Source organism: Bufo gargarizans, chromosome 9 (genome assembly GCF_014858855.1).
Source record: "Bufo gargarizans isolate SCDJY-AF-19 chromosome 9, ASM1485885v1, whole genome shotgun sequence".
Taxonomy (NCBI): domain Eukaryota; kingdom Metazoa; phylum Chordata; class Amphibia; order Anura; family Bufonidae; genus Bufo; species Bufo gargarizans.
The window spans coordinates 164,079,039-164,094,775 of NC_058088.1; the positions used below are offsets into that span (position 1 = coordinate 164,079,039).

Here is a 15,737-nt window from a genome sequence, read left to right on the forward strand (position 1 = left end):
GGAAAAGCTGACAATTAGAGCTTGCAGAGGGGAAAACTGGTAAAGTGCATATTCAAGTCATAGTGTATCCAAATATGGCATTTCTCTTTGTGCTTTTTGGCTTATTCTGAAAAGTCACATGAAATAACAGGGATACTTTAAGGATTTTTTTTTACCCACGTTGATTGCCACCAAAATTGTGCCAATACACAGTTGGCAGCTTTGCACAATGCCAATGCCATTAGTCACTGTGGATGAAGAGTTGTCAAAAGAATGTCCTCATTTTTTTTAAATAGGTGGTTGTTGAATGGGTAGTTATTGGAAAAAAGGATGTGGCAAAAACAAGATGCAAATTAATGGCATTTTTTTTTATAATATTTGAAAAACTGGTAGCACTTTGTTTTTCTGATACCCAAATAGATATTGTCTGTCTAGTCTTCTGACAGCAGATGTCAAGTTAAAATAGCATTGTCAATACTGAATAGGAGTATAACAGATCCTTTGCTCCCATGGGACATATAAAGTTTTGCAGCAGCTTATTCCCTTCTCCCCATTGTAATGCCTGCCTGCCTATGTATAGTGAGGAATACAAGTATTTGAACACCCTGCAAATTTGCAAGTTCTTCCACTTAGAAATCATGATGGGGTCTGAAATTCACATAGTAGGTGCATTCCCACTCTGAGAGAGAGAATAAATAAAAAAAATTCAAGAAGTCACATTGTATGATTTTTACACAATTTATTCATCTTGTAAGTATTTGAACATCTGAGAAACAGACACAATTCTGTCTCTCAAAGACCTGTTACTGTGCCTTTAAAAAGTCCACCTCTACTCCACTCATTAATCTAACTTAGTAGCACCTGTCTGAGCTCTTTAAAGACACCTGTCCACCCCACAGTCAGTCAGACGCCAACTACTACCATGGGCAAGACCAAAGAGCTGTCAAAAGACACCAGAGACAAAATTGTGGACCTCCACAAGGCTGGAAAGGGCTACGGGTCAATTGCCAAGCAGCTTGGTGAAAATAGATCAACTGTTGGAGCAATTGTTAGAAAATGGAAGAGGCTAAAGACGACTGTCAGTCTCCCTCGGACTGGGGCTCCATGCAAGATCTCAAATTGTGGGGTATCACTGATGATAAGAAAGTTGATGAATCAGCCCAGAACTACATACAAGGGAGGAGCTGGTCAATGACAAGAAGAGAGCTGGGACCACAGTTTCAAAGGTTACTATTGGTAGAACACTACGCCGTCATGGTTTCAAATCATGCATTGCACGGAAGCTTCCCCTGCTCAAGTCATCACATGTCCAGGCCCGTCTGAAGTTTTCCAATGACCATCTGGATGATCCAGAAGAGGAATGTTAGAAAGTCATGTGGTCAGATGAGACCAAAGTAGAACTTTTTGGTCTAAACTTCACTCGTCATGTTTGGAAGAAAAAGAAGGATGAGTTGCATCCCAAGAACACCATCCCTACTGTGAAGCATAGGGGTGGTAACATCATGCTTTGGGGGGGATTTTCTGTAAAGGGAACAGGACGACTGCACTGTATTAAGGAGAGGATGAATAGGGCCATTCATTGCGAGATTTCGAGCAACAACCTCCTTCCCTCAGTCAGAGCATTGAAGATGGGTCATGGCTTGGTCTTCCAACATGACAAAGACCCAAAGCACACAGCCAGGATAACCAAGGAGTGACTCCGTAAGAAGCATATCAAGGTTCTGGAGTGACCTAGCCAGTCTCCAGACCTAAATCCAATAGAGCATCTTTGGAGGGAGCTGAAATTCTGTGTTGCTCAGCGACAGCCCAGAAACCTGACAGATCTAGAGGAGATCTGTGTGGAGGAGTGGGCCAAAATCCCTATTGCAGTGTGTGCTAACCTTGTCAAAAACTACAGGAAACGTTTGACCTCTGTAATTGCAAACAAAGGCTTCTGTACCAAATATTGTGATTTTCTGATTTATTTATTTTAAATTCTGTCTCTTGCAAAATCACAGGGTGTTCAAATATTTCTGTTCCTCACTGTATATAGCTACTTTTATACAGTAGTACAAAATTATTACCTAGTGATAATTTTTTTTAGATGCTGTATTATCTTCTTACTGTCCTTGGATACCCCTTTTTTCTATGTGCTTTCTCTGTGGTTTCGTGGCATTCTCCAATAATTGTTTGTGTCTGGCACTCACTTCTCCTTCCACTGCTATAAGGAAGCTTCACAATGTCTGGATTCGGCAGAGGGATGTCTACTGGCTATCGAAATTGTTTGACCCGCTCTACTGGTCAAAAATATGGACAAATGGGGAGTCGGTTGGTCACTGCCTATGAGTACCATTGCCTGTCCTCAGGAAGTGAGAACCTCTGCGCTCACGCTCCACTGCCATGACTGGTGAGGGGGGCAGGAGCAGCACCAGTGGCATAAACAGTGAAAATAGGCTCCCCATTACAGAGCGGGAAGGATGCAGCAGTAACAGTAACAACTGTGGCCCCATGATAGAGTGGAGAGGGTGTCAGCAGCAGTGGCAGTAAAAGTGACAGTAGTGGCACCATGACAGTGGGGAGGGTGACAGTAGCAGTGACAATAGTGGCCCCATGATAGAGGGGAGAGGGTGTCAGCAGCAGTGGCAGTAAAAATGACAGTAGTTGCCACATGACAGAGTAGGGGAAAAACAGCAGCATGACATACAGCACAAGCTGGTGGCAGATCATAGTACTAGCAGAACCCAACAACAGCAGTATGATAGTGGGGGCCAGTAGTATGCATATCTTTGTAAAAATGTAACATGTACATGGTGGCAACAGCATGTGGCCAGAAGTAATTGCCGTAGACTTTACAGGGAAATTTCCTAGTGGGCCGATACCCATCAGGCCACCTGAGTCCTCCTCACGGCCAACCAATAGACATTTTTTGGGATGTATTTTGTGCTGCAGTATTATGTAAAGGACTGTGGTATTTGGGTCTGTTGGGGTGGTATAATGTGCCACAATATGGTATTGCTGGCCCACCTACTTGTGTTGGACCTGCCTTCTATCAATTTGGACCTGACTACAAAACAGGTCCACTTTTAGTATTTTTTCCAGGGCCACTTTAAGTTCCCAGTCCGCCCCGGGTAATAGCCCATTTTACACAATATTCCAGTGTGTCAGCACACTACAGGCACCGGTGTCTGGAAATCCTGGTTGATCCACGCCTAATTCATCATTATGAAGGTTAGTCTCTCAACATTTTGGGAGGAAAGGCGGGTTCTATTAGGGGTAACTATGCCCCCTGCTGCACTGAATACCTGATCTGATGCCGCACTAATGGTCAGGCAGGAAAACGTGCCCGTGGCAAATTCGGCCAGTTGTGGCCACACTTCTTGTTTGCATGCCCAGTAGTCCAGGGAATCTTGGATCTTGGGTGACAGGTGACAAGGGTGCCCTCACATGATGGTTGAGGTTCTGCCAAATGTCCTGCTGCTGCTGGGTGGTTTCTTCAGAAGGCGCGTGAAGAAAACTGGTCACCAGAGCCTCCAGACTTAAGTTGCTGCTTATGGAGCTGGTGCTGCTCCTGCCCCCCCAGTCATGGCAGTGGTGCGTGAGCGCAGGGGGTCCCCCGAGTCAGGCCTTTATGAGGATGGGCAATGGTGCTCTTAGGCAGCGACTAAGCAACTACACGGCATGTCTCTATAGTAGTCCATTTTTCCATCCCTCTCAGAAGGTCAAAAAAATTCCCCCATTTTTGACCGGTAGAGAGTGTCTAACAATGTGGATAGCCAGTAGTGATCCCGCCAAATCCTGACAATGCGGCTGTCACTCCACAAACATGACAGCATGCATCTGCCCGTTTGTGCAAAGGATTCGGGGGGCCTCCCTGCCTCCATCTCCACTGCATACTGCCACGGTCTGTCAGGGTCATCTGCATCATCTTTGTCATCGCCTTCCAGCTCCTTATGCTTCTCCTGCTCCTCTCCTGTTGCTTGGGCAGATAAACCACCTAGTTGTGTATAAAATTCCTGGGTGTTTATGTCCTCGTCCTGCTTCTCCTCCTCTGCCAGTTCATCCTCCTCAGGGTTCAGGTAGCCATGAAATGTAGGCGCCACATCTTCTGTGCCCTCACCAATCAGATTTCTCAGCATCCCCTCCAGGATGTGAAGAAGTGGAATGACATCATTCATCCCATAGTTCTGCCGACTTACAAATAAAGTGGCCTCCTCAAAGGGCCTGACCAATGGCACGTGTCACACATGAGCCATCACTGGCTAATGTGGAAGTTAAACCGGAGAGTAGACCTGTCCGTCTGCAGCATTAGGAAATCATTGACCGCCTTCCTCTGCTCTTACAGGTAGTCTAGCATATGGAGCGTTGAGCTCCTTATGCTTCTCCTGCTCCTCTCCTGTTGCTTGGGCAGATAAACCACCTAGTTGTGTATAAAATTCCTGGGTGTTTATGTCCTCGTGTATAAAATTCCCAGATTTCTCAGCATCCCCTCCAGGATGTGAAGAAGTGGAATGACATCATTCATCCCATAGTTCTGCCGACTTACAAATAAAGTGGCCTCCTCAAAGGGCCTGACCAATGGCACGTGTCACACATGAGCCATCACTGGCTAATGTGGAAGTTAAACCGGAGAGTAGACCTGTCCGTCTGCAGCATTAGGAAATCATTGACCGCCTTCCTCTGCTCTTACAGGTAGTCTAGCATATGGAGCGTTGAGTTCCGGGTGGAAATGTCGCATTTGGCGCGAAGTTGGGGCCTTTTGCCTTTGCAGCTCAAGGAGGGAGTGCTTAGCACAGTAAGAGTAGCTGAATTGCATGCACAGTTTCCTGGACATTTTTAACAGCTCTTGCAGTTCAGTGGAAGACTTGAGGAACCAGGTGACAACGAGATTGAAGAAATGCACCATGCAGGGTGCATGGGTCTGCCTTCCCTCTAGCAGCGCAGACAAAATGTTCCCCCCATTATCAGTAACCATAGTTCCTATCTCCAGTTGGCGAGGAGGCAGCCAGTGTTCGATTTCTTTATTGATGACACTGAGCAGTTCCTCCCCAGTGTGGCTCCGTTCAGCCAGGCTGACAAGGTGCAGAACTTTATGACAATGCCTAGCTTTGCAAAGGTGATTTGCTGGAAGACCACTGTGAAATGTGCCTAGAGAAGAGGGTTGAGAATAAGGTGGAAGATGAGGAGGCAGAGGAGGACATTGGCGCACAAATTCCAGCATTACAACACTGAGGCGCCATTACCATTACCTGTCAAGTTGCTGGCGTGCCCAGGCCTGAACCACATTTACCCAGTGGGCTATGAAGGACATATATTGTCCTTGACTGTAGTAACAACTTCATGAGTCAGCACTAGCGTGAACTTTACCAGACACCGAGAGGGCCAAGGACTGGCCCACCTTCTGCTAAATGTACGTGTGCAGGGCTGGTACTTTTTTGGGACTCTCCACCTTGGGTGGGCACAAGCCATCAGTTTTCTGAAATGTGCAGAATCAACTACATGGAAAGGGAGGGACTGTGGTACCAGCTACTTGGTCAGGTGCACGTTCAGCTTCTGTGCTGTTGGATGAATGCACGCATTCTATTGTCTTTTTTCAATTGCTTTTGTGATCTATTGCTGTTGAAACAAGTTACGAGGAGGAGGAGCCTCAGGAGCAATAAACGACATTGAGGTCAATGGCAAGGAACGATAGCTGTTGACGAGCCCTGACTGCTTGAGAGGGGATGCGTGGCAGTGGCAGATGCAGCAGTTTTCCCACACCACTTTATGGTGACACCCTACGTGTTGATGCAGGGCTGTCGTACCAACATTAGAACCCTGCCCGTGTCTCACCTTCTGCCCATACATCCTGAATACTGCTGCAACGTGCCACCCATGGGATGATCATGTCCCAGGTTTTTAGGAATGCCATATGGTGATGCAGCATTATTAATTTTGTGTGTGGCATGGTGCTTTTACCTGGATAACATCACTCCCCAGGGTTAGGCTCCTTAGCAATAAAGGGGAGAGTTAATAGTTGGTGGAGAATAAGCCGAGTCCAGACTTTAGAAAGTTAAATTGTTTTACTTGAATAGACTTGCATCCAGATAATATTTGATCTTTCTCTGGCTCCAGCAGGTTTTGGGAATGCAAGATGTCTGGCCCCTTTGGACTCTAAAACTCAACTCCCCAGGTTCCTGCTACTCTTCCCTTGGTAGGAAGCAGGGCTAGCCCACTGACTTATTAGGCTGCAAGATTCTTTCGGCTACCAACCCATTCAATACCCAACCCAATGATGCCCAGACTTTATTTTGGTATAAGGCCGTAGCAGCCGATTTATTAAATAAAATACAACAGTATAAGACCTCTTTAATGATAAGGCTGAACACACATAATTACATACAATAACATAATACGCAGCATAATCCAACTTACCCATCGGTATAACCTACTCATTTTGAAGGGTTCTGGAAGGCAACCCAAGCAAACTGCCATCTATCAATCACCACTTCCACTTGTATTACAACCTTACCCTTGGCCGCAGTCACCGACCCAAGGGCACAGAATCCTCCAATATATAAACATATACCCCTGCGGGCCTTTTAGCCCAACTAGGAGCCCCGATCCTTCATCTTACCAAGCCTCATGAGACGCACAGTCCAGCACGCACCTATTAACCCTTGTTTTGCCTCCCAGGATCCCCATATTCCTGCACTGCTATGAACATCTTACTTGCACGTATAACAGGGTGAGTGGGCAGGACAATTCTCAGGTACTAACTGCACTGACCAGACACGCCCCTACACTAGCTTATATATAGCCCACCAAACCTTAAACTCACCCACCCCCCTTACAACCAATCAGACCTCTAACTTTGCCCTAAGCCCTTTAACCCATTCCTGTCTTCTAACTTAAGTCAAGCCGCCCTTCGCTACGGCTGCGCCCCACTTCAGTGCTTTACCGACTTATTAGGATGCAAGATTCTTTCGGCTTCCAACCCATTCAATACCCAACCCGATAATACTCAGACTTTCTTTTGGTATAAGGCCATAGTAGCCGATTTATTAAATAAAATACAACATTATAAAACCTCTTTAATGATAAGAGCTCTATATTGATATAGACCTCTATATAGACTCTATATAGACCTCTATATTTTTATGTTTTAATGTCCTGATAAAGGGGGCTGTTCGCCCCTGAAACCCGTAGACTTAAAATAAAGATATTCTTTACTTATACCAATCTTGTCCTGAGTCCATCTGTAGCAGCGCCGAACTAAGGGTACATTTTTTCCTCTATTTGTGAAGCCCCTATGGTTGAGAGAGGGAGCCCCCTCCCTCTGTTAACCCATGGATTCTGCTGCCGCAGCATCTAAGGGGTTACAGCTGGTGATCGCTGCTGATGTCAGTATTAGGTATTGCCGCGTCCGTAACAACATGCTCGATAAAAATATCACAAGACCTAACCCCTCAGGTGAACACCGTAAAAAATAAAAAAATAAAAACAGTGCCAAAAAGCAATTTTTTTCACCTTACATCACAAAAAGTGCAAAACCAAGCGATCAAAAAGGCATATGCCCCCCAAAATAGTACCAATCAAACCATCACCTCATTCCGCAAAAAATGAGACCCTATTTAAGACAATCGCCCCCCAAAAAAAGACTATGGAGACACTAAAACATCATTTTTTTGGTTTAAAAAAATGCTATTATTGTGTAAAATTTAAATAAATAAGAAAAAGTAGACATATTAGGTATCGCCACGTCTATAACGATCTTGTCACGGACGGTGTACAGGAAACAATACAAAGCAACATGCATATATGACTCACTGGATCCAAAGCTAAGGAACCAAAAGGGAGACCCCTGCACAAGACCTGAGACTTTCCCTGGCTGCTCAGCCTATGCAAAGATCCCAAAGGTGGATGGTTGCATATCCACGTACCTCGACTATATAACCCCTGAACACCCTACAATAGTGAGGGGACACGACCACCGGCTCCCTACACCAGACACTGAGGGAGTCAGGGTCACCTGGGATCCAGCAAACAGAAAATAACAGATAAATGTACAGCACTTAACTTTGTAGCAGACTGGGAAACAGGATCAGCATGCACACACACTCCAGGAAGAAGTATAAGCCGCCCAGTAATGCATTATGGGGAGGAATTTAAAGGGAAGCAATCAGTCCAACTACATGACAGCTGAGAGAGGCTAACGAGATGAGGAACTGAACAGCACAACAAAGAAAACTCAAGGAGGAGGTTCTGAAAGGCTTCTGTCAGAGCTTCTCAGCTGTCTGGTTGTGACAGATCTGCTCTATAAAACTGTCACATGACCTAACCCCTCAGAGGAACGCTGTAAAAATAAATAAATAAAAAATAATTTTTCGGTCATAAAGTGTAATAATGTGTAATAATGAATGATCAAAAAATCCTATGTACCCAAAAATGGCACCAAAAAAAACCTCAACTCTTTCTTCAAAAAACGAGTCCCTGCACAAGACGATCGACAGAAAAATAAAAAAAATGGCCTTCAGAAAATGGACACACAAAAACATTATTTATTTTTCAAAAATGCTTTATTATTTAAAACTGAAACAAATAAAACAAAGAAAGTAGACATATTTGATATCACTGCATCCATAACAACCTGCTCTATAAAAATAGCACATGATCTACCCTGTTGGATGAATCTTGGAAAATATTAAAAATACCAAAACGGTGCCAAAACAGCCATTTTTTGGTGTCCTTGCCCCACAAAAAACTTAATATAGAGCAATTAAAATTCATATGTAACCCCAAAATAGTACCAATAAATATGGCTCCTTATCCCCTAGTTTCCAAAATAGGGTCAATTTTTGGGAGTTTCTACTATAGTTGAGCGGACACCTGGATGTTCAGGTTTGGCAGGTTCGGCCGAACTTGAAAAAGAAGTTCGGGTTCGGGACCCGAACCCCATTGAAGTCAATGGGGACCTGAACTTTTGAGCACTTAAATGGTTCTAAAATATTATTAAAACATTTTAATAAACGTAAGCTTGTCCACATGTGATAATGCTGTCTACGTAAAACTGCTAAACACTTACGTAAAACTGACCTTCCCATTTAAAACCCAACACGTGGAAACTGTCTGGATGAATCGTCAACAAACAAAATGCCGCCTCAATATCCGTTTTCTTCGCCAAAATGGCCCTGCATCCAAAACGGCGCACCCACCTAATCGCCGCGCCGAACGACGTTTACAAGACGGAATATAAATCCCTCTCTATACCATCATTCACTGAACTTCCCACCGGGAACAAAAGGTGATGAATGAGCCGAAATGTGTTCAGCTCCTTCTTTGGCACCAGACCCAATGGCAAAACCCTCAAATCTAGCAAAGGAGACTCCCTAAACTGGCCCACAACACGTCCCGCCTGTACTTCTTTTACAATCTTCTCCGAAACAACCTCCGGCTGTTGTAGCGCAGAAATCAAATTTCGGCTGACTAACCCAGCACCCTCCGAAGTACCGTACAAGGAATCCTAAAACCATCCCTGAAACCAGCTAACAGCAAATCTGCCTCCTCCCTATTTAGGTACCTCTTTAAAAATAGCTCAATCTCGTCCACCCTCACCGGAGTCTCCCCTCTTCTGCGAAGCCTCGTGTCCCTTCCCTTTTCCCTGCTTAAAACACTGTGACAAACTGTAGGCGCCACCGCAGCCAGAGCAGTCATCGGAACTTACAGTATCCTTCGTTGAATTGCCAACAACAGCCTTTCTTGCTACCAATGTCAGATTCCGTTGCCGGGGGATCCCCGGCTGTCCCACGAAAGGACTGCACACCCCCTCTTGGCACCGCCATTAAACGCATCGTTAGGCCAATATCTTAATGGTCCCACCCAATACCAGGCCTAAACGCCTTCCTCTGCCGATCATATCTAAGCCAACCAACACCCCCATACACCTGATTAGCTTCCCAAATGTCGTCCATATAATAAAATAAAGCCGAACAATGCTCTGGCCCTTTCTCACCTACCACACTGGCTAAAATAGCAAACGCCTGTAACCAATTCATGAACGTGCGCGTAATCAGCCAATACCGGCTCTTCTCCTCTTCCTCCTTTTTGCTCTCATCCTGTTTAACCCTATCCAAGATGAACTTATCTAACGGAAACAACTAAAATATCTTGACATATTAGTCCCTCCAAATCTTCTCTCTAACCTCAGGCTTCAAGTGAGCCCCTAACGGGCCCTCAAAGCAAACATACACTTCTCCCCTTGTCGTATCAGCAAGCCTAACCTCTTCTCCAGCTGACCCTTTACCGCCACCACTAGCTGTCACCCCCCGCGACTGATGCACCCCTCACTTCATTGACCGGCGCAGTCGACCTGCGGACAGATTAGGGGTCCACAGCCCCTACGGACAGATTAGGGGTCCACACCGCTGCTGGTGACCCCGCTGAGCTGGATCCGAATCCCGACAGCAGTATTAGCATCCCCGTTATCGATTCCTGTGCCAGGCCCTCCGCCCCATTGCCGCCTGTCTGCTTTCATGAAACCCCCCTTAGAAACAACTGCCTGACTCGAAGTCCTTTCACCTGGCTGTCTGTGGGAAGTACTCCCAGTAGCTGACAACCGCCGCAAAGATCCTCCAGGCGACATCACAGCCGTTTGTTCTGTGGCTGAAGGACTGACTCCGGTCGCTTCTACATCTTCAGCCCTGTCTGTTGCACACCAAGACTCCGGGCTCAGCTTGTCTTCTTCCGCAGATCGGACCGATGGCCGCTGGTCACTGAATCCACTTCCTTTTCCAGCCAGGCTCCTCCCATGTCCTACAAACTCCCTGACCGCGTGGCCAGGAGCTGCATCGTCACCCTCCTCTGCTGAAGTTGACCGCACGGGGAGCTCACTCTCACTGCAAGGCTTCCGACCTCCACACAGAGGCCGCAGCGCTGATTCAAAATTCATAGCACTATCCCCTCCGGCCACTAGAGGGGGCACGTCTCTCTCCTGGCTCCCGACCCGGCCTGCTTCTTCCTACTGAATGATGCTCCTGGCTCACTCCCTGCAGCCGGGCATCCCGCAGAGAGGATGCCGCACTCCTCTTCCCCTCCCCCTGGGACAAGGGAAAGCAGGATGGGAATATACCTGTCCCCCTGTCATGGAACCATGAACCAGACGTACAACAAGAGATAAGTGGAAAATAAGAAGGTTTTATTGAAGAGCAAGCCGTAAGCAAAGTCCGAACGGACGGCTAAACCGAAGCAGGGTCTTGCGGAGACAGAGGTCAGGAACCAGAAGGGTAGTCAGACGAAGCCAGGAACAGGAACCAACGGGGTAGTCAGACGAAGCCGGAATCAGGAACCAACGGGGTAGTCAGACGAAGCCGGAATCAGGAACCAACGGGGTAGTCAGACGAGGCCAGGATCAGGAACCAGAAGCAGCAGCAGTCTTGGAAGCATGTGAACACAGGAGGACCAAGCAAGGAACTGAAGCCACAGACCTCCTATATATATGAGCTGGGCATCCAGCTCCTCCCAGTGGGAAGGAGGAGCCGCAGGGTGGGAGGCTACAAGAAAACCCAGAAACCAAGATGGCCGCCAGCACATGTCAAACGAAGGGAACAGCAAGGAGGTAAGACCATGACACCCCCTCCCGCGGCGGCGCGCTGAGGACACACCAGACACTGCCAACCGCAGTGGAGGGTCCCTGCTGGGGCTTCCTAAATGCCGCCGAACCTGGGGGGTGACTGCAGGGCTCAAGCGCTCAGGAGGGATGGACCTCCTAGTGCATATTCTGCCATGAAGGGACTACATGAGATACTGAAGGCTCACCCACCGCTACTTGGAAGGTCCGCTGCAACAGTTCAGTCCCGTGCTGTTCAGCTGCCGCCCTAACCACCGCCATTAAGTGCTCCAAGGACGCCATGCTATACCACAATTCTCAGGTACTAACTGCACTGACCAGACATGCCCCCACACTAGCTTATATATAGCCCACCAAACCTTCAACTCAACCACTCCCCTTACAACCAATCAGACCTCTAACCTTGCCCTAAGCCTTTTAACCCGTCCCTGCCTTCTAGCTTCCCCCTAAGTCAAGCCGCCCTTTGCTATGGCTACGCCCCGCTACATTGCTTTACTTATGCCCAAAAAGGGGGAGAATGGAATGGTAAGTTCAATTCTATCTAAAGGTACTCCCTCTATCTGCCAGATACATTTCTACCTGCAGGGTAACCAGGCACATTACAGAAAGTAACAATACATAAGCTACATAGCAATATTATTAACACTTAAGATACTGGAGGTTTTTTCGTTTTTGCGTTTTAATTTTTCTTTCCTATTTTCCTTGAGCCAGAACTTTTTAATATTTCCAGTCACAAAGCTGTATGAGGACTTATTTTTTTGCGGGACAAGTTGTACTTTCTAATCCCACCATTAATTTTGGCATAAATTGTAGTGGGAAGCGGTAGAAAAAATCCAAATAGGGTGGAATTGGAAAAAAAAATAGCAATTCCTGCACAGTTTTACAGGTTTCGTTTGCGGCAGAACTAACCCATGCCCTTCATTCTCTGGGTCAGTACTATTACAATGATTAAAAAAAATATATATTAACTTTGATACATTTTTAAAAAAAAAATTATATCTCCATATTCTGACCCCATAACTTTTTAATACTTATGTCTACTGAGCTGTTTAGGGGCTAATTTTTTGCTGGACAATCTGTAGTTTTTATTGTATTTTTTTTATTTTGGATTGTGCGTAACTTTTTTAACACATTTTTTTACTTTTTTGGGGTGAGAGAAGCAATGAAAAAATGGCAAATTGGCCATTTTGACCCTTTTTTCCATTACACCATTCGCCATATTGGATTTTTTTTATTTATATTTTAATAGTATGGGCGTTTTTGGTCACAATGATATCCATGATGTTTATATTTATTGTTATTTAGGCATTTATTTTTTAATTATACGAAAAGGGGGGTGATTTAAACTTTTATATTTTTCTTATTTTGTATATATTTTTTTATTTTTTTGTGATGATTTTGAAGCTTATATATGAGCCTATAAATAATGTCTTTTAATTTTTTATTTTGGTCTATCAAGGATTTTTTAAATGAGATTTACACTAGAAATTGCTCATTTCTTATCCTGGCCTGCCATCTAGTGGGCAAAATAAGAATTGCAGCATGAACACTTAAAGCCTCGTCAGCGAGGCTTACAGTGTTCAGCACAACTACCGATGCCCACATTGGCTGCACGGGGCATCGGTAGAAAGCCCAAAAGCGTGATTTTACAGGTTTTTGCGCATTTAAATGCTGTGATCTCACTAGATCACGGAATCTAAAGCCTTTAATTAGCGCAATCGGCATTATTGCCGGTCACGGTAATTAGCCGCAGGTCTTTTCCGTTTGAAACAGCAGAGATTTGCCGGCCATGGCGCCCACTGTACGTGCGAACGGGCGCTATGTTTACACATTATTGGTTAACCATTAGAGACAGTATCAGGGTGAAGGAATGGTAGTGTCTGCTCTGGGGTACTACACTGCCATGCTAACATCCCCCAGTGACTTGGTGAAAAATTCCCACACTGCCGAATATGGCATTTTTCTTCCACCACTGTGTGATGCCTGCATGCTGCTGCTTTTAGAAACCCGTGCACTGCTAGTATGTTCCTCACAGGTAGTCTCCCGAGTAGCAGATGGTGTACCCCTCCCGCATTTGGCTGCAGATCTTCCAATTCTTCCTCCCTTCTTTCTCAGTTATGCTGCCACCCTCGCCCCCTGATGATAATGATGATGCATCCTCTTCGCTTGGCTCCCACGTGCGATCAGCAATCACTTATGTCACCCTCACCTGTCTTTTGCGCATGTCTCTGATCTCTCACAATATGTGCTCCCACCTGCCTGTTATCATTGGTAGTTGCATGCCTAAAGGAGTCTGCAGCGAACCTCTCCTCCAAGTCTGGACTGGCCTGTAACTGCTGACTCTCCTTACTGAGCTCATTGTCGCTAAAAAACAGTACAGACCTTGATGGCTATCATTACTTGGCTAGCAGAAGGAGCAGCAAAAGCAAGGGGCAGGTTCAGGACAGGTGAGGGCATAGAAAACATTCCTGGGCCATTCCAAATAAGCGTGGTGTCAAAGGAACCACTTCCTGGCTGTGTGTATCTGTTGTCACTTGAGATGATGTTGAAGTGCGAGTCAACCATTCCAGTACAACTGGATTTGTTGGTCAAAATACGACCGGTGGATGACAGTGGCAGCTCTAGCCTGTTGCTGGAGCTGCTACTCACCCCCCCCCCCCCTCCTTCTTCTGCTGCTACTTGTGCCAGCTACAGCAACATTTTTGCCACTGCCTATTTCTTTGGAGGGTCCAGACAACTGTTCACCATAGTGTATAACAACTGTATCGCTAACCAAAGGGATTTGCTATGATAAATTTCTCTCCACTGCACACTTATGTATAGGGCAATAAATGACACCTGTCTGTAACATGGACACAATGTAATTCTACAGCTAACAGAGCAGTGGTGGCCATGTTTGCACACTGTAAAAACAAAACACCAGTCTATGTGCGTTCCCATGTTCCTGGCCGGTGCTTTTTCCTATAGTGTGCAAGCACAACCAACGATGACGGATTGCACGATGGTCATAGTGTATAATGTGATCGAATAATGAATACTGCCAGGAAAGGAAGCAATATGGACAATCACGATACATTAGTAAGTGGCTTGTATTAACTTTTTCTACATGATAAATGGCACTTGCTAAAGTGAGACAACCCCTTTAATTTTTCAGGCAATGCTCTGTGAGAAGAAATATGCAGATTACAATAGCTCATATCAGCCAAAACAAAAACCGCCATCTATTGACAGCAGAAGGGGTGGGGGTGGGGGGTGAATTAGTCGATGCAAGCCCCATATTTGTGAGATTTTTTACACTTCTTGCCAAACAGTGGCTGAGGTGCTATAACAGGCATGGCCAACCTGTGGCTCTCCAGCTGTTGTAAAACTAAAATTCCAACCATGCCCTGCTGTAGGCTGATAGCTGTTGGCAGTCCGGGCATGCTGGGAGTTGTAGTTTTGCAACATCTGGAGAGCCTCAGGTTGGCCATCCCTGTGCTATAACCTACACCAGAAACTGCCGTAAATAATAGAGGAAATCTATGCCAGCAGATTTTTATTTCTGGTTTACAGATAACCAGAAGATTCTACAGATGTAGTCTCCAGAGTCCTGTGCCTCTTTATAGAAACCTACATTACATTATTGATGCACAGTCCCATTTTTATTGGTCAAGTTTGGTGTCATGTCCCAAGAGCAGAGACCACTCCAGTCCCCAAGTCACTTTGGTAGTTTGTTTGTTGTGTTTGGTGGGGGCATTAAGCTAGTCTGGGGTACATATGTTAGGCTTGGCAGGAATGGGCTTTATAGCAAAGATATTGGGGGACAGTAATGTCTGTAGCGATCAACACCTCAGTAGGGACCTTGTCAAAGAGTTTTTGTGGGCTTTTCTATTCTGCAGGATATCAGGCTTAATAAATAAAAATGTTTTACTCTATCAATGTGTTGTTTTATTGTTGGGGAAGAATACAATCTGTCCAGACAAAGAAAGCTGATGGTTTAGTGTTTTTTAATTGGCATGAATAGGGATCAGCCACGACATTATTGGTGGTTTAGGCATAAATAGTAGTCAGCTAAGGGCATCATTGGTGGTTTTGTAGAGAAGAACCTTTTTACCTACGAATAAAGGAAACCTTGCCACTAGGTCAGGTAATTGACAGAACATGTGAATGAAAATGTACGTCTCATTCTGTTCTCTTA

General features: G+C 45.5%; 1 protein-coding gene across 1 annotated transcript in view; it reads left to right on the forward strand.

The window, feature by feature from the left end:
- Positions 1-15,737, forward strand: part of ADGRD2 (adhesion G protein-coupled receptor D2) — a 381,627-nt gene that overhangs the window by 166,045 nt on the left and 199,845 nt on the right. The gene's annotated exons all lie outside the window — the stretch shown is intronic.